The sequence below is a fragment of the Microtus pennsylvanicus genome, chromosome 3, assembly GCF_037038515.1.
Source record: "Microtus pennsylvanicus isolate mMicPen1 chromosome 3, mMicPen1.hap1, whole genome shotgun sequence".
NCBI lineage: Eukaryota > Metazoa > Chordata > Mammalia > Rodentia > Cricetidae > Microtus > Microtus pennsylvanicus.
Window position 1 is genome coordinate 64404020 of NC_134581.1, and position 19529 is coordinate 64423548.

At 52.1% G+C, this 19529-nt stretch overlaps 1 protein-coding gene across 8 annotated transcripts in view; it reads left to right on the forward strand.

Moving 5' to 3' along the window:
* Lingo1 (leucine rich repeat and Ig domain containing 1) overlaps nucleotides 1–19529 on the forward strand; it is a 189420-nt gene that overhangs the window by 112864 nt on the left and 57027 nt on the right. For 6 of the 8 annotated variants that reach the window (XR_012910016.1, XM_075965821.1, XM_075965823.1 and 3 more), the window contains one exon: nucleotides 5566–5724. The exons of 1 other annotated variant lie outside the window; for it this stretch is intronic. The gene's annotated coding sequence lies outside the window, so the exon portion shown is untranslated. Of the gene's footprint in view, nucleotides 1–5565; nucleotides 5725–12075; nucleotides 12221–19529 lie in introns of those variants that run through there. One more of the 8 variants, XM_075965829.1, reaches the window with a different exon arrangement.

Consider the following 19529-nt stretch of genomic DNA (forward strand, 5'->3'; position numbering starts at 1 on the left):
ATGTGGTGCTGGAGGACACGGGGCCGGACCCTCTGGTGGGACACAAGCGCATGGAGGTTGACAGCCTCCACCCTCTGTGCCCAGCTCCAGGCCTGCAGAGACCTGGCTTGTTCTCTTCTCTGAGTACAGAGAGTGGGTACTCCCAGGGGAAGGACGGAATCCAGGGTCCACGGATACCGAAGGAGGAGTCTTTCTGAGTTGGGGCCCCCAGCAGCCTGGGACCTGCTGAATGAGGAACTTGGCATTTGGGGAGCCTTTCGGTATGGGGAGCTTCCTGCTTCTTCCAGGCAAGCATGGTGGGATGATTTTGGGCATGGGAGTGGGGAAGTTCTCTAGGTGAGATGCCTTTGAGAGATCCTGGAGTTGACCTGCCTACTGTTAGACCCTGGGATGATCCCATTTCTTTCTTGGGCCTCATTTTCCCATCTGCTAAATGGGATGATGCATTTTAACCCATTTGCTCCTGATGTGGGTGACCAGGTGCTGTAGAGGGGAGTGATGGGACTGACTGCTGTCCCGGGCACTGTTTCGCTTTCAGTCTCTGTCACAGCTACTGTGGTCCATACAATCCAGCCGTGATTGTATGTAGATGGAGTTTAAGAAACACACGACTGGAAGCCACTTTCCTGTTTAGTGCAACTCCCCATCCAACACGTGGGCATCCCAGACTCCCTTGTAGCCTTCGGGGACAGAGCTCGCTCCTCCTCACACAGGACAGGGGCCCACAGTACTTTCTCACTGGGTCCTGCTCTACTTTTTCTGCCATGAATACCACATTGCCTTGTCAGAAACCTGAAGTCCTGGGCAGGCCAGGGAGGCTTCTGCCAGGAATCTCAGTGGTGATGTCTCTCTGAACAGACCTTTTGATATGACGATGGTGCCTGGCTCTTTGGAGGTGGCTGGACCATTTCAAGAGCTGTTGTAGGGGCTGGAGAGATAGCTCAATGGCTAAGCACTGGCTGATTTTTCTGAAGGCTCAAGTTCCATTTCTAGCACCTAGATGGTGGCTCACAACCATCTGTAACTCCAGTCCCAGAAGATCTGATGCCCCCTTCTGGCCTCTGTGGGCACCAAACACACACATGGTATACAAGCTTGGAAAAGACATAATATAAACAACATAAAAATACATCTAAAATAAATAAATTAATTTAAAAACTAGTTTAATAAAAGAGCTGGGGTGACTAGTCACTGAGACCCCAAGGGCTCTAAGCAACCAGGCTCCACTCCGCATCTGGTTCTTGGAGCTACTCATAGGACCCACTCAGACTCCAGAAACTCTCCTGCCTGCTTTGCCTGTTAATAGGGCAACTGGAGGGATTTGAACAAAGGATTGTTCCCTTCCTTCTGGACCCGCCTGGGATGGCTCTACCATCAAGGCTCCATCTGAGTCTATGAATCTGGTTTCAGGCCCTCATAGTGCCCGTGGGAGCCTCTAAGAAGCCAATCTGACCATCCCCCTCCACTTCCACAAGAGCCTCCCATCAGAACCCTGTGTGAAATGCCCACTCAGGCTTGGAACTGACTATCCAACCACTGAGCTTCCCAGTCCCTATGTTTCTGTTTTGTTTATAAGGAAGTCACAAAGGCCCTGCTTGTGCCTGCTGGAGTCTCTGTCATGATTTGATATACATCTATCCCTGTGAAACTAGAGCTCAGGCTCCAGCTGCCTCTGTCTTTTCCGTGTTCTGCATAGCATTTCTAGAACTTCCTTTTAGAGTAGTTTGGAAACTAACTCACCCAACCCCAGTTGGTCTTTTAGCCCTCTATAGGGAACCAACAGGGCTGGATGCTGACAGAGCTGCCAATTCTTGATGTCTAGCTTCTCCATCCAGCTTTTGATAGGATGGTGGTGGTGGTGGTGGTGATGGTGGTGGTGGTGGTGGTGGTGGTGGTGGTGGTGGTGGTGGTGGTGGTGGTGTGTGTGTAGATCAGGGAACAGAGTCTTCAGAAAGAGATGGCCAACCCAGACCCTATTAGCAAGGGCAGAGCGGGGCAGGAATTCTAAGATGCTCCATACTGCCCCTTGCCCTCAGCCTCTACACTCTTCCCCATCACTCCTGCCTGTCCCTTCTCCTAGGCTCGGCTACCAGAGTCTTGAGCAGGCCCCTGCCGGGCTCTTCTAAGCCAACCCATCTGGTACTGTCTGAGGACTGCCTTATCTGCTGTCAGTCGGAGGGTGAGGATCACTACGCCTTTTCCTGTGTTCCCTGCACAGGATGAGGGAAGAGAAAGGGGGCCTGGGAAGGAAGATGCACCCCCAGGGAACTGAGACTCAGGAGGGGTAGGCGGCTCCATGGGTGTCGCATCTGCTTGTTATTTTTCAGAGTTATTTTTAAGTTGGTGGTCTGGTTGTAAGAGCAGCATGTCTCTGGATGTGGCTCTGGACTCACCGTCTTCCTCTTGTCTCCTTACCCCGCCTCCTCATCCCAAGCATCAGACAACTGCTGTTGGTGCTGCTGAGGCGGGCAGCCTCCCCCTCGCACCCTCCAGCCTTGTCTCCTCCTCCTCGGGTGACTGTGACAGCCAACCCACTGCCCCCCCCCCCCAGCCGCCCAGGCTCCAGTTGGCAGTGCGAAAGGACTTTTAACAATGAAGAAAACATCATTGCGTTTATTTGGTTAAAGCCATCCAGCGATTCTTTTTCCTAGCACTTGGGATGCTAGCCAAACCCTACACTTTAGCCTTCAGGGCCTCAGCCTCCTCACAGCCTCGTTTCCTGAAGCATAAGTTCAACTGTGACCCCCTTCAGGAAGACCTCCCCGGACCCTCTGGCTAGAGCAACCCCGGTCCTGCTCCTTCTGTGCGCCTCTTGCTGGATGTTAGGGTTTCCATTGCATTCGGCTCTCTCAGGAAGTGTCGTGTTGTTTCTCTGCTCGTCATCGGGCTTCATGACAGTACCAGAGCATCTATCTCATGCCCTCAGGCCCTCCTGTATTGCTGGTACCTACAGAGCACCTAGCACTTAGTCCTTCCTCAAAAGCATTTTGTGAATGAACAAGTAATGCAGAAACAGATAAAGGCACAAACAGATGATGAAGCTAATCACACTGACAGTTGATAATTCTGTGTGTGTGTGTGTGTGTGTGTGTGTGTGTGTGTATGTGTGTGTGTGTGATGAGAATCATCTGCCCTTTTAACAGGCTTGGGGGCCCTGACCTGAAGCTCTGCATGCAGAGGAAGCTCACGGGTGTGGGGATACATTTGTTGTCCAGCCATGTCACATCTTTCTCCTTTCTGGCCCCCATTATACTCCACCTATGGACTGACACTGGCTGGCTGGAGACCCTGGCCTTTGAGGTCACCTGTGCCAGCTACTACCTGACGCACTGGGGGGAGGGAGGAAGTCAGGTGGGGATGGCAGTTCACCTGAGCATTCTGCCACGGGAGAGTAAGTACAGGCCAGGAAGTTGCTGGGAGAGCTGCCTGCATCTTGCTACTGGGAGACAGACTGCATTCACAGTCAAGGTCCCTAGATGCAGTGTTAGCATCAACTGGATACGTTGTCATCTTTCTGTGTGTGTCCTTGTGTTTTCAAGAACTTTTTTTGATACATTGACTTCTTGAATTTCTAGCTTTCAATTACTATGTATTTTTCCATGAAATAAAATAAGAAGACAAAAAACCCCACTGCACCTCAGTTCCGCCATGCCAAAGTCATGGCAGTTGCTGGGCTTTTCCTGTGAAGACAGGGCTAGATTGTGGCACACGTGGCTCCTGACCTTTGGTGGCTGGCTTCCTCCTCGGATCTGATAAAGGAGTCACTCCTTCCTTTTTAATGCTGCCTTCATGGCAGGGGAACCAGATGGAGAGGTCTCTCCTTGAAGGTGGGAACCCAGGTTTCAGTCCTCGGTCCTGCATCTACTGGGGTGCAGTCAGAGCCATGCATGACTGCTTCAGCCCTTAGGTGTCACCTATAACATGAGTCTGTGATCTGCGAGCACACGTGGAGCCCCAGGTGTGAGTCAGCTACGCAGAGCCCTGTGTGCCTTGACCCCACCCTCCTGGCTTCCTCTTTCTCCTACCCTCTATTATTATCACAGGATCCTTGCTGTATTGTGTTCTGTTGTGTACCATTCTATTAGGAGAGGAGCTGGGAGATCCCTTGCTGTCTTGGTTGTAATGTTTAGGTAGAGGTCAGCTTTGTTCCTGAAGGATTTTTCCCTCTAGGAACACTCTCTCGGACAATCTCAAGGGCGTCTCTCAAGGCTGCTATGTCAGGGATCTGACAAAAGGCGAGGGGTAAAGATGGAGCCTTTCAAAGGTAGCCTGGCACACTATCCTGGGGCAGCAGCATGGGGTTTAGGGCTATGGGACACTTACAGTGCTGTGGTGGGCAAGCCCGAGACCACCCACGAGAAGGATGGTGGGCTCCAGAAGGGTGAGAGTAGATTTGAGGGAGCTGGGTTCTGGTTTTACCTTTGCTACTGCCTAACTGTGTGACTTCGGGCAAATTATTTCCCTTCTCTGGACCTCAGATTTTCCATTGACTATGGCTCAGATAGACAAGGGTTGGTTCAGCTTGTGTTGTCCAGTATGATAGCCACTAGCCACCTTTAAATTAAAATGTAAATTAATTATAGTAAAACCAAGTGGGCCAGGGATATGTCTCTGTAACTAAAAGGACTTATTGTGAAAACTGAATATCGGAATTTTGTCCTCAGATCCTATAGCTCCTATATCAGGAGCAGAGAATCAACTCTCTCTCTCTCTCTCTCTCTCTCTCTCTCTCTCTCTCTCTCTCTCACACACACACACACACACACACACAAACACACACACACACACACACACACACACACACACACACACACCAGCTTCACTATCCTCATATCTATATGCATGGTTGGCCGGTGGCTACCACATTGGGTATGACGGCACACATGCAGAACCTTACTCAGTGCAGAAAACTCTGTTGGGCATACAGGTCTGGCAGTCCTTCCCTGGGCCTAGTGAGCCGTAGTGAGCCCAAGTGAGCCCAAGTGAGCCCAAGTGAGCCCTAGTGAGCCCTAGTGAGCCCAAGTGAGCCCTAGTGAGCCCTAGTGAGCCCTAGTGGGCTGTGACCCTATGAGTCTGGGCTCTGTCTTTAGATCTTCTTAAAGGGCCAGGACAAAATGGAACATCTCTGACCTTAAAGCCAGCATCCTGAAGAAGGGGTAATTTGGAAGGGTCTCTGTGTGTGGTCACTATACCCCATCTCTCAGCCAGTCTCTACTTGGAGAAGGTGAGACAGAGGGTGGGGGCCCCTCAGGTGGCCCCCAGCCAGGAATGGGTCACTAGCATAGTGTGAAGGTACAGCCCGTAGCCTTCTGATTGCTCGCACAGGAGGGTGTGAGGAGCCCTGGCTCATCTCTTCCTTCTTTCAGGGGAAACCCTTGACTAGAGGCCTTCCTACCACCTGGGAACCTAGTAGTAGGGGTAAGATGCCAGGCTAAGGAAGTGAAGGCTGGCTGATCTCACCTCAGATTAGCTGTTAGTCCAACATTGCCGCCCCACTTCCCATCTTCCACCCCTCTGTCCCTCATAAGGCCCCTACAACTCACTCTCGTTTCTCCTCTTTTCTAGGGATCCTAAGGCAATGTTCTGGCTGTCTTGAGTCTGTAGGCTGCACGGCCTCCTGCCCAACTCTTGGGGCTCTGACCAGCCTCAAGCTGATTCCTGTCCCTACCTGGTCTGAGGGGACCCTCGTGCTTCAGGACTCAGTCAAACACTGCAACAGTTACGGTGGGTGCACCCCAATCACCCCTGCTCCCTAGCTCTTGGGATACCTGAGTGTTCTTGGCCCTGGAGGAGAAAGGACCCTTTTTGAATGATCCTTATCAGAATTATAAGTAGGGGTTGGGAAAACCCTGTTTCAATGAAATGTAGTTATCAGCTCATATAGCCAGTGTCTAGTGATAGGACGGGCTTCAGGCAAAGCTTGGTTCAGCCGTTCAGACACTGTGAGAAGACTCTGACTTCTGACTGTGTCCCTTACGCCTCTTTCTGGGTGGTGGCTGCACTCTTCGTGGTATATGACACACTCTGGGCCACTCTGTGGCATTTGACACACTCTGGGCCACTCTGTGGCATTTGACACACTCTGGGCCACTCTGTGGCATTTGACACACTCTGGGCCACTCTGTGGCATTTGACATGATCTGGGCCACTCTTCGTGGCATTTGACACACTCTGGGCCACTCTTCGTGGACCACTCTGTGGCATTTGACACGATCTGGGCCACTCTGTGGCATTTGACACACTCTGGGCCACTCTGTGGCATTTGACACACTCTGGACCACTCTGTGGCATTTGACACACTCTGGGCCACTCTGTGGCATTTGACACACTCTGGGCCACTCTGTGGCATTTGACACACTCTGGGCCACTCTGTGGCATTTGACACACTCTGGGCCACTCTTCGTGGCATTTGACACACTCTGGGCCACTCTTCGTGGCATTTGACACAATCTGGGCCACTCTGTGGCATTTGACACACTCTGGGCCACTCTGTGGCATTTGACACACTCTGGGCCACTCTGTGGCATTTGACACACTCTGGGCCACTCTGTGGCATTTGACACACTCTGGGCCACTCTTCGTGGCATTTGACACACTCTGGGCCACTCTGTGGCATTTGACACACTCTGGGCCACTCTGTGGCATTTGACACACTCTGGGCCACTCTGTGGCATTTGACACACTCTGGGCCACTCTGTGGCATTTGACACACTCTGGGCCACTCTGTGGCATTTGACACACTCTGGGCCACTCTGTGGCATTTGACACGATCTGGGCCACTCTGTGGCATTTGACACACTCTGGACCACTCTGTGGCATTTGACACACTCTGGGCCACTCTTCCTGGCATTTGACACACTCTGGGCCACTCTGTGGCATTTGACACACTCTGGGCCACTCTTCGTGGCATTTGACACACTCTGGACCACTCTGTGGCATTTGACACACTCTGGGCCACTCTTCGTGGCATTTGACACACTCTGGGCCACTCTGTGGCATTTGACACACTCTGGGCCACTCTGTGGCATTTGACACACTCTGGGCCACTCTGTGGCATTTGACACAGTCTGGGCCACTCTGTGGCATTTGACACACTCTGGGCCACTCTGTGGCATTTGACACACTCTGGACCACTCTGTGGCATTTGACACAGTCTGGGCCACTCTGTGGCATTTGACACACTCTGGGCCACTCTGTGGCATTTGACACAGTCTGGGCCACTCTGTGGCATTTGACACACTCTGGGCCACTCTGTGGCATTTGACACACTCTGGGCCACTCTGTGGCATTTGACACACTCTGGGCCACTCTGTGGCATTTGACACACTCTGGGCCACTCTGTGGCATTTGACACACTCTGGGCCACTCTGTGGCATTTGACACACTCTGGGCCACTCTGTGGCATTTGACACGATCTGGGCCACTCTGTGGCATTTGACACACTCTGGGCCACTCTGTGGCATTTGACACACTCTGGGCCACTCTGTGGCATTTGACACACTCTGGGCCACTCTGTGGCATTTGACACGATCTGGGCCACTCTGTGGCATTTGACACACTCTGGGCCACTCTGTGGCATTTGACACACTCTGGGCCACTCTGTGGCATTTGACACACTCTGGGCCACTCTGTGGCATTTGACACACTCTGGGCCACTCTGTGGCATTTGACACACTTGGGCCACTCTGTGGCATTTGACACACTCTGGGCCACTCTGTGGCATTTGACACACTCTGGCCCACTCTGTGGCATTTGACACACTCTGGGCCACTCTGTGGCATTTGACACACTCTGGACCACTCTGTGGCATTTGACACACTCTGGGCCACTCTGTGGCATTTGACACAGTCTGGGCCACTCTGTGGCATTTGACACACTCTGGGCCACTCTTCGTGGCATTTGACACACTCTGGGCCACTCTTCGTGGCATTTGACACACTCTGGGCCACTCTTCGTGGCATTTGACACAATCTGGGCCACTCTGTGGCATTTGACACACTCTGGGCCACTCTGTGGCATTTGACACACTCTGGGCCACTCTTCGTGGCATTTGACACAATCTGGGCCACTCTGTGGCATTTGACACACTCTGGGCCACTCTGTGGCATTTGACACACTCTGGGCCACTCTTCGTGGCATTTGACACACTCTGGACCACTCTGTGGCATTTGACACACTCTGGGCCACTCTGTGGCATTTGACACACTCTGGGCCACTCTGTGGCATTTGACACACTCTGGGCCACTCTGTGGCATTTGACACACTCTGGGCCACTCTTCCTGGCATTTGACACACTCTGGGCCACTCTGTGGCATTTGACACACTCTGGGCCACTCTGTGGCATTTGACACGATCTGGGCCACTCTGTGGCATTTGACACACTCTGGACCACTCTGTGGCATTTGACACACTCTGGGCCACTCTTCCTGGCATTTGACACACTCTGGGCCACTCTGTGGCATTTGACACACTCTGGGCCACTCTGTGGCATTTGACACACTCTGGACCACTCTGTGGCATTTGACACACTCTGGGCCACTCTTCGTGGCATTTGACACACTCTGGGCCACTCTGTGGCATTTGACACACTCTGGGCCACTCTGTGGCATTTGACACACTCTGGACCACTCTGTGGCATTTGACACAGTCTGGGCCACTCTGTGGCATTTGACACACTCTGGGCCACTCTGTGGCATTTGACACACTCTGGGCCACTCTGTGGCATTTGACACACTCTGGGCCACTCTGTGGCATTTGACACACTCTGGGCCACTCTGTGGCATTTGACACACTCTGGGCCACTCTGTGGCATTTGACACACTCTGGGCCACTCTGTGGCATTTGACACGATCTGGGCCACTCTGTGGCATTTGACACACTCTGGGCCACTCTGTGGCATTTGACACAGTCTGGGCCACTCTGTGGCATTTGACACACTCTGGGCCACTCTGTGGCATTTGACACGATCTGGGCCACTCTGTGGCATTTGACACACTCTGGGCCACTCTGAGGCATTTGACACACTCTGGGCCACTCTGTGGCATTTGACACACTCTGGGCCACTCTGTGGCATTTGACACACTCTGGGCCACTCTGTGGCATTTGACACACTCTGGGCCACTCTGTGGCATTTGACACACTCTGGGCCACTCTGTGGCATTTGACACACTCTGGGCCACTCTGTGGCATTTGACACACTCTGGGCCACTCTGTGGCATTTGACACACTCTGGGCCACTCTGTGGCATTTGACACACTCTGGGCCACTCTGTGGCATTTGACACACTCTGGGCCACTCTGTGGCATTTGACACACTCTGGGCCACTCTGTGGCATTTGACACACTCTGGGCCACTCTGTGGCATTTGACACAATCTGGGCCAATGTATTTCTAGATATAAGTCTGGGGTTGAAGATAGAAATCTGCTTTCATGATGAAACAATTAAAGCTCTAGCATTGACCACTTGGTCCTCATTGGTAGGATTTGGACCTTTCTGAGCCTTTAACTGGGACTGTGGGTCTTGAAGACGCTGATGGTCTAGGGGATTAGGATCCAACCTTTCCCAGTCGGGGAACCAGGGCAGAGAGAGGGTTGTTCCTCAGAGAAATCTCAAAACCTTGCTGCAGGAGATGCGAGACTCTACAACTGAAAGAGACGAAGACAAATGGTTATTTCAGACAGATTTTTACCCCAACTGGACAGCCTGAAGCCAGACGAAATGGACATGAACATGCCGTGGGGCCTCAGATGAATCCCTAGCCCTCTTCTCTGAGTTTAGCTTCCTCATCTGGCAGGGCCACCAAAAGAGCCACCTGACATCTGGCATCTGGCAAGAGCTCAGGTCACTCTCTTTCTCTTCCTGTTCCATTTTCTTCCCCTTCCTGTTCTGGGGATGTTTGAGACATCGATGTTTTCTTCATACTTGGGATCCACTGGGGAAGCATGTTGGTCAGAATCCTCACAAGCAGGGCTTCAGCCAAGGTTTTGTATGCATGAAATCTGTAGAGAGTAGATTGTAGATCTGCTGAGGTTGAAGTGAAATGAGAGTCTGTTGGAAGATGTTCTTGGGTAAAGTCCGACTGGTCCTGCAGCACAGTTCGGAACCACGCCTGCATAAGGAGCCAGGCTCCCCACTCTGCATCAGTCAGGCATTAGCCATCCACAGGGCCCAGCATTGCTCAAGGAGGGGGTGCCCGTTTGAAGGGTATTTCTCTGGAGAAGGGGAGCAGCGGGCTGCTGCAGGGCTCTTCCACCCTGGAAGATGGGGTGCTGTCCCCTCTGCCTGGTCCCCAGCAGCTCTTCTCTTCCCTGCCCTTCTTATGTCTTCCCTTATTCTCCACCCTTGTCCACTGTTCAAGGCCCAGTTCAGGCCTTCTTTTCCAGAGAGTCTTTGCTTGCTGTTCCAGCCAGCAGCTATCTCCAAGGGTCCATGTTCTTCGTAAGAGGACAGAGATGCAGGCAGCATTTCCTCACAAACACTCCATTGGTTACTATATCAGTGCCAAAGTCTAGTGCTCTGTTTGCTTTGACTGCCAGGGAGCTCATAGACAAGGTGTAGCTTTTTCTGCTAAGCCATCAGGAAACAAACATTCAATAAACCTGCTCCTGGCTTTGCCTTCAGGCCTTTTATTCACTGTCCTGGTTTCTCTTTTTAAGCTGTGCTGCTGACATCCCTTGAACTCTTTCAGAAAGAGGTGGGGCTCAGAGAGCCAGGAGGGGCTGAAAGTGAACCCCACTGCTGACTGCAGACAAAGGTCAGCCTTGACCTTCCCAGAGGAGCCTGGGAAGAGGGTGTCCCCGACCCAGGTCCAGGCTCATGTCTAGGAGACAGACACCAGAGCCTGACAGTGGGGGCCCTGGCCAGTGCCCACCCTGCCCTCTGTGGCTTAAGAAAAGCATTGTTCTGCTCCCAGCCATCTCCTCCCTCCCTGACTTATCAGAAGCTAATGAAAGAGGCTGGAAACCCAATCCTCTGGTAATTAAATTTACTTAACGGGTATTCAAGTGGAGTAATGAGAAGTTTAATGCAGTGATTAGATTTTTCTTTAATTAATTAAAATGAGAGCTGTGTGTCTTGCCAGCAAGCCAACTTGACCCCGTGCTTGAGAGCAACTGGCAGACAGTGGGGGACTTGGCTATGTAAGAAGGGGCTCAAGGTGGTGGCACCCCCTTCCCACGGCACAGCTGCCCTCAAAAGCGATGCCTGTTCAGGACACTCACCCAATCAGGGCTTGTTTCTGAGCTGGGGGGGGCCAGGTCTGAGCCTCAGGCCCAAGGAACTGGGGGTATCACCTTCAAAGAGCCCACAGGGAGCCATGTGATGACCAGAGAAGAGAGTTAGCAGAGCAGGTTTACAAAAAGCAGGCGGGTTTCCAGCACCTGGACAGCAGAAGCGTTGAGGGTGGTACCTTCTGTATGTCCAGCCAGACCCGGGGTAGCGCTGAACCAGCTGTGCTGACAGGAAGTGGAATATGGAAGGAGAGTGGATAAGGCTAAGTGGATTGGGGCTCAGGGTGGCGCCGGTGACCTGTAGAGCCCTGTGCCTGGGCATCTGTTCCAGAAGGCTTGTCCTCTTTGTTATGATGTCAGGGACATGTTTCTCCCTGAAGCCACTTTCGCTGGGTTCTGCCCGTGTGGGGTGGGCACAGCAGTCTGGAAATGTCACATTAGTTGTGTGGAGTGGATATCGGATAGGTCTCCCCAGAGTAGAAAAACTCAGAAAAGACTGGTTAGGCCAGAGGCAGGATATGTTGCCTCCAAGCAATGGGCAAGTGGTTTGGCTGCAGCCCCATGTGAGCCAACCACTGTGTCGCATCTCCCAGCAGAGGAACGGGTACTGGGGGTGGGAGGACTGAGTGGCCCTGTTTGTCTGTCCCCACTGCCAGCTCTGCTGCCTGTGGGCAGGACTCCCGTGCCAGACCCTGCTCAGAATGGCCTAGATGAATCAGACGTGGTCCTTGCCCACAGGGCTAGTGGGGGAGGTGAAATATAAACAGGAACAACAGGACTAAGCGATCAGAGCCGGGGTGGGGGCGGCCTTGCGGCTGGGGTGGTTCATGGATCTGTGTTTAAAGCATTGGCTTGGAGCGGGTAGGAGAGCCGGAGGTGGGGGTAGCAAGGAAAGGAAGATGAGAAGGAAGGCACCTGTGAGAGGCTGGGGCCCCAGGAAAATGACTCTTCCTCAGGACCAGCTGTGACCCTCAGCTCCCAGGGAGCCAAGGTACTCATGTGTGGGAGGGTTGGCAGCGTGTCTGACGTTGGGCTGGTAGTGACACCTTTACTAAGAAGCCACGTGTGTTCCTTTCCTAGACGACTTGGGGACAGGCAGGGTACTGTGTGGTGATGTTCATCTGGATACTGCCAGGTCAGGCTGGCGTGTGCTAGGCCTGTGGCCTCCAGGCTTGCACACTGGAATACACTCACTCTGAGAGCAGGGGGTCAAGTACCTTCTTATTACCACAGGGAGGACACAGCTGGGCACTAGCAGGCCTGAGGGAGTCAGTCAGAGAGCCTGGGCAATCAGGCTGACACCCAGAGCTGGGTCTTTGGCCTGGGGAAGTGAAGGAAGCCTCAGTTGGGCAGGCATGGGGCATGGAGCTATCTGACCATAGCTCAGAGCATAGCACTAGCCAGAGCTGAAGGGCCTTGTGTCCCCCTCCTCTGCCCCCTCTGCCTCCCAGATCCCACACCTCTGCATCCCCTCGTCTCTGTTTCCCTCATCCATCCCCATCCCTGAACATTTAGGAGTATAGAAGCCACCCATCTGAGAAAAGGGAAGCCAAGAGAGGGGTACAGTGACCTACCTCCAATATCACACTAAGGGACAGAGTCTGAGATCACATTATCTTGAATTCTCTCCCTAAAGAGATAGTTCACTCTTTCCCTGGGTGGGGGCCTTGAAGAGCAGGTACTCGCCCAAGCTGGCTCCTCACAGCAGGTACCCCAGGGAACAAGAGTATCCAGATGGTCAACCCGCCCTCAATTGTCTCTTCTAACCTTCTGCTGTCTGGGAAGCCAGGTCCATGGGTGAGAAGGTCAAGACCCTGGGCTAAAGTCAGATCCTCCATCAAGGTACCCCCTTCCTTCCCAGAGTTCTTCTCCACCATTGCCCCTCTCCAAGGCTCCCTAGCATCTCCGCCATATCCCTATAGCTTCCTACCTTGCCTGTTTTCCAGTCAGAATCAGTGTTGTTCCCTGAGGCTTTGCATGCCTTTCCTCCCAGCCAGCCCTGGCTCTGGTGTTCCAGCTATGGGAGAGCCTTTCCTTGTCCTCTCCCACACACACCCCCAGCAGCCTTCCACACTGGGCCCGAATGCCTTCTTCCTTCATGGCCCCTAACTGCAGACACAGCACCAGGCACCTCCCCTGGGCACCATCTCACAGCTATTGCCTGCCTACCTCTTGGGCTCTTGGGCACTCTCTTCTGATCTATCAGCCACTTGAGGAGTGGAGGGTATCATTTGTCCCTGGTGTCCTAGCCAAGTAGTCCCCTGAGCCTGCCACACAGTAGGTACACAAGAGGTAGCTGAGGTTCCTTCACACCCATTATCCCCTCTTCTTGTGTTGTGATTTCTTTTCTGTCCTGGCTCAGTGGGTCCCTCATAGTGGGTCTGTAACAGGGTTCAACTCCTCCCCTACAGCTTCCAGGCTTCCTGCTTCAGTAACTTCCCTGCACACCCTCCTACCAGGCCCAGTTGTGAGGAGAAGGATCAAGACAAATGGCATCAGGGGCTCTTGAGCAAGCCTTAAGGCACAACAGGCCCAGAACCAAGGGGTCCCTGCTTGGGCTGCTGAGACAGGTGGAAAGCTACCCAGGGCAGTGTCTGGGCTCCATTCCCTGTTTTTCTAATCCTGGCTGTGTGGCCATGAACAGATCCTACAACATCTTTGTGTTTAGCTTTCCTCTTCTCCTAGAGAGGCAATGGCAGGCCTGCTGCAGATGGTGGGAGGAGTCAGTACGGTGTCAGGTCCGCTGTGCACTCAGGACACAGTGTGCCTGCCCTCCGAACACTGCTACTTTTGCATGGCCTGATGAAGGTGTTTGGGGGTGGCATTTAGGAGGGATTTCAGAAGCTAGGGACATAGGAGCAGCAGCGTGAAAGGGGACTAGGTGAGGCACACAGACAGGAGAGAACCTGCCAGGGAGAAACCAAAGATGGTTGACAGGAAAGAGCTGCAGCCATGAAGGAGTGTCCTCACACGAGAAAGCCTCCCTCTCCCCACGCCTTCTCTGCTAGTATCTCCCTGCCATTGGTCAGGTGTGCCTCCTTCTAGAACTTTACCTCTGGCTTTACAAACGCATTTATTGTGTATTATTTTAGAAAGGGAATGGGATCATATCTGTACATCATTCGGCAAGCCCCATTTGTCGTTACCAGTGTATGGGAGCATCTGTCAAGATCACAGCACCAGTCTATGGGTTCTTTTTAATCGTCGCCTAATATTCCATTGTTTGGATTTGGTGTAATTTATGTAACCAGTCCGTGCTTGATGGATACTTAGGTTGTCTCCAATCCTTCACTCTTGCAAACAATGCCTCCGTGACTAGCCTGGTGTATGTATCTCACTGACACACAGAGGCAGTTCCTTAGGATGGATTTCTAGGGTGGAGCTGCAGGGAGGGGGGTGCAGACATTAAGTTTTGACAGCTCCATTGCTCTTCTGAAAGATAAGGCCTGCTTCTGCCCATCCTTGGCGAGGGGAGTTGCCGCCCTCCACCTTCCACAACCAACACAGTCGGTCTTGTTAATTTTTGCCAATCTAGAAAAACGCCTCACTGTGGTTCCGGCACTCACTTTGAGCCTTCCCAATGAGGCCATCTTTTCATGTGGTGATTGGCCACAAGCACGTCTTCCTCTGTGAGTTGACTGTTTAGATCTTTTGCCCATTTTTTCTTCTCCTTTTGCCTTTTTCTTATTGATATAAAGGAGCTTTTAGCACATTAGGAACGGTCAGACTTTCGTCTGTTGCTTGTGTTGGAAATATTCTCCCCAGCCAGCCGTTTGTCTTTTTAGCTCCGTTTCTGGCATCCCTGGCCATGTAGAGGCCTTACATCTTTATTTAGTCAAGTCTGTCAGGCTTCTTGGGGCCTCTGAGGCACACGTCTGGCTTGGAGAGATTTCCAGTAAGGCTTTTTCAGGGGAGCAGGGACAAGGTCAAGTGTGACTGGGATGGTCCTTCTGGCTGGAACTGAGACCCTTGTGCCAGACAAGATGGGGAAATGAGGGAGAAGCTGAGCTTGAAGAGTTTCTTCTCAAGCTCAGTGGCCATGGTGACAGGATGTGATAGTGGCTGGGAAAGAGGTCTAGCATGGTGATCGGCTTGGAGACCACGTGACTGGTGCCACCACACCTGCAGGAGACAGGATGACGCACTCTGCAGGGCACAGGCATATGAGCACATACTTGTACACATGTGCATGCTTCATGCACATGCTTAGAGGTTCTGGATGGTGTCACATCTGTTCTATGGCCTGGTTGGGGAGGGTGTCTACTTTTTTAGAGTATATGTTTTACCTCTCCCCACCCCCACTCTTCTATCTCCCCTATTACCATAGGAAACTTGGTTCTCCCATAAGGAACATAAGACATTATTTTACTCATGGAAGGTCATAGAGTTACTAAAGTGCAAAGAGGTTGCTCTTTAGGTAACTCTGACCCAGCCTCCTCCACACAGAATTCCCGCTGTGGCCTTCTCTCCTTTCTAATGTGACCAACCGGAATCATCAGGGACTCTTAAGGACAATGATGGAGCCTGTGTTTGATGTGCGGCTCTGTTCTTCTGAGACGGTTCATCTTTTTGTCCTTCTGTCCTCCATCCTGAGAGTGGTACGATCACAGTGCCCACCTCCTCGGGTGTCTGTGGGCAGTGTGAGTCAGTACGCCTAACACGGGGGCTCATTGGTACATCTGGCGGCGATGACGGTGGGGATGACAGTGCTGGCGGTGGCTTCCCCTATGCCTTTTGTCGGCATCGCCTTTGCCTCCTCCTGTCTCTCCACCGTCAACCCCATCTGTATGTCCTCAGTCCCCCAGGAATCTTGTCACCATTTGCCTTGAACCTTTGTCCTCTGCTTTTTGTCTCAAACCTTTGCAGACTGAATTAAAGTCATTCTGCCAGAAAGAAAAAAAAATTCAAAGAAGAGCAGATAGGGTGTTCTCTGGGGCTTCTCCTGAGGCCACTCTGATCAGGCGCTTCCTGCAAGCCTACCCATTCACCCATCATGGCCCAGTCTCTGAGAATCAACCAGACCATGAAGTCCAAGATGAAGACCCTGAGCAAGAATGCTCAACTGCCTGTAGTATGAGCTGACCCAGCCCGGCTGCTCTAACCCCAAGCCAGTCCTGAAACCTGACCCGGGGAAAATCTCCTCTCAACACCCCTAGCCAGGAATCAGAAGCAGAATACACGGTGAATTCAGGGTACAGCTCCCAACCCGTGCCCATCTGGGTACCTCCTGTGAGTTCGAGTGTCACTGTGAGGTCCTTGAGTCTAAGAGTTCTCAGGTCTGGAGCGGGTGAAAATGCCTATGCTCACAAAAGTCACTAATCTTGAATTTTTGGATTTTCTACCCAAGTAGGGAAAGCCCAGGGAAGAAAAGAGTTGTCATTGCTGTTGATAGTGTCTCTGTTGTTCAGGGTAGTCTGTCCTTTACCAAAAACAGGGTGGGATGCTAGACTAGAGAAATGGCTCAGTGGTCACTTTTCCAGAAGACCCAGGTTTGATTCCAACCAGCACCCACATGACAGCTCACAACTTCTATAACTTTAGCTCCAGGAAATCCAGCACCCTTCTCTGACCTCGAAGGGTACGGCAGGCATGTGGTTATAGACACACACGCAAACACCACACACATAAACTAAGATTTAAAAGGTGTTGGGATACCATTTGGTCCTGCCGGGCTGGATGGCTGCATCCCACAAAAGTTGTCAGTTCACCGTTGTCTTCCTGAAGCCCTGTCTCCAGATCCCCAAGGTCCCTTGCTCCAGGGGCATCTTCACTGTAAACAACCTCCATGCCCACCCAGTCCCCAGCACATCCCATCCCTGCAGGATGCTTTACAAATGACACCACAGTTTACAGCACCCCTGGTAGAGTTCGAAACCAGATAGGCCTGTGATGTAGGCATGGGAGTCAGTGCCCAGTTTCTCTGTTTCTCTCTCTGTCTCTCTCTCTCTGTCTCTCTCTCCCCCTCCATTTCTCTCTCTCCCCCTCTGTCTCTCTCTCCCCTCCCTCCCTCCCTCCTTTCCTCCTTCCCTCCCTCCCTCCCTTCTTTCCCTTTTCTTTCTTCCTCCTCCTCCTCCTCCTCCTCCTCCTCCTCCTCCTCCTCCTCCTCCTCCTCCTCCTCCTCCTCCTCTTCTTCTTCTTCTTCTTCTTCTTCTTCTTCTTCTTCTTCTTCTTCTTCTTCTTCTTCTGTTTTTCAAGACAAGGTTTCTCTGTGTAAGAGCCCTAGCTATCCTGGAACTCACTCTGTAGAGCAGGCTGGCCTCGAACTCACAAAGATCTGCCTGACTCTGCCACCCAAGTGCTGGGATTAAAAGCATGCACCACCACCACCTGGCCAGAAGAGTCTTTTTAACAGCCTCTGAGGAGCCAAATGGCGCCTTCTAGTTTGAGGAGGAGTATTCCATTGCACTCTTGTCTTGCTTCTAGAAAAAGTGAGAAGGGGCAGGGTGTATACGAACTTTAAGGCCGTTCCCTTGAGTGCCACCAGTGTGCATGTTATTCTGGGGTAGGGAGACTGCCTCTTTCCCCTGTTCTGTGCTCCCACAGGAGCACACCATATCTAAAGTGATAATTGCCAAGTAAAGTGCCAATGAGTTTGAAATATAAGCCTACAATTAAGTTAGCAGTTCCAAAGCCCTATGGCTTTCTCTTTTTCCCCCATGATCCACTCTAGGAAGCTGAGTGGAGGTCCTGGTGTCTTTCTGGGAGCTGGTCCCAGCTCCAAGGCTAGGTGGCCACTCTTAGGGTGCCCTGACCTTTCTAAAGTCAAGTTCAGACCTTTATAGGGTCCCATTGGTCATGACATTGCCTTGCCCTTACCTCAGCTCCTACATATGGGGATACCCGCACTGGGAGCCCCACTATGGGGCCTTGGAGCTCCTTTCTTGTGGAGAAGAAACCCCATAGCTGACAGCTGTGGTGTTCTCCCCCAAACCTCAGTTATTTAGAGGCCCCAGAGGGGGCCTAGTTCTGCCGCCCAGAAAGCTATCCTGGGAGACCAAGCTGTCACCATGTGGCTCCAGGGCCTGCGCTACACAGTATGGGCCTTGGACACTTGGCAGCTCAGGCTCTTGATGCTCTCTCTCCCCTCTGCTACTGTGGAGCACACACTCTAGGGTGGGGAGCTAGGGGAGCTTGGGCGTAGCCTATGGCCTCCAGTCCCTGTGTGGAGAGTTGAGGGGGGCAATGGTAGGAGTCATACAAAGCTCTGATATGCTTTGTGTTCCAATAATGTCATTGCTTCAGCTCAGAGTCTAGCAACCTAAGCATCTCTTGTGGCCCAGACAACTGCAGAGAGCAGACGGCATGTGCTCTCAGTGGGGACGCTCTTTGCTCCCAAGGCCATTACAGAGTCACTGTCAGAACAACAAAGGCCAAGGCTGTGGCTTCTTGTTCATTTATCCAGCCCATGGCTTATTACATGGCTGTTGTGGTCCATGTCATGTCCTGGTTAGGATAATTGATTCTGAGTACTGAACACCAGGATGAAAGCCTGGCTTTGCCTCTTGTTACCTGTATGACCGTGGGCTGGTTCCTTCTTTGTGTCTCTTTTTTCTCTTAAGCAGAATGAGAATCCTGGAGGGTTTGGGGTACAGTTTGGTGTAAACGGTTTGCCTAGCATGTTTGGGGACCCAGGCTACATCCCCAGAACCACAAAAGAAACAAATAAAGTGGGACTATCGACAGCATTCGTCTCTCTTAGGATGGTTACGAGGCTTAAATGAGCTGCATTTGTAAAGAGCCAGAACAGTGCACAGGGCACTATGGATGCCAGCTACCACCTCCACCATCATCCAGCACCAGATACTGATGGGGTATAAGGGAATCAAATGGGCACAGAATTAAAACTAGAGGCTGGAGAGATGGCTCAGAGGTTAAGAGCACTGGCTACTTACCAGAGGATCTGGGGTTGAGTCCCACCATCCAGATGGAGGCTTAAAATCATCTGTAACTTCAGATCCAGGGAATCTGGCTCCCTCTTCTGATCTCTATGGATACCAGGTACACACGTGATGTGCAGGCATACATGAAGGAAAACACTCCCAAATAAAATAATTAAAATAAGAAGAAAGTTTCCTATGAAGTTGGTGCTAGGAAATAAACAAGGAATAAGAGAAGATGCTCATAGCTGTCAGTACAGGGGGAGGTAGGGGAGGTGGAGCAGGTGGGGGAAGAAAGGGGAGGGCACAAACCATAACCCGCCTGAGGTGCGACTGCATGCCTTAACATGTAGACACTGTGAAATGTCAGAGAGGACCCAGAGCAACTGGGAGACTTGAAGGTTGCTCACGAGAATGCAAGAT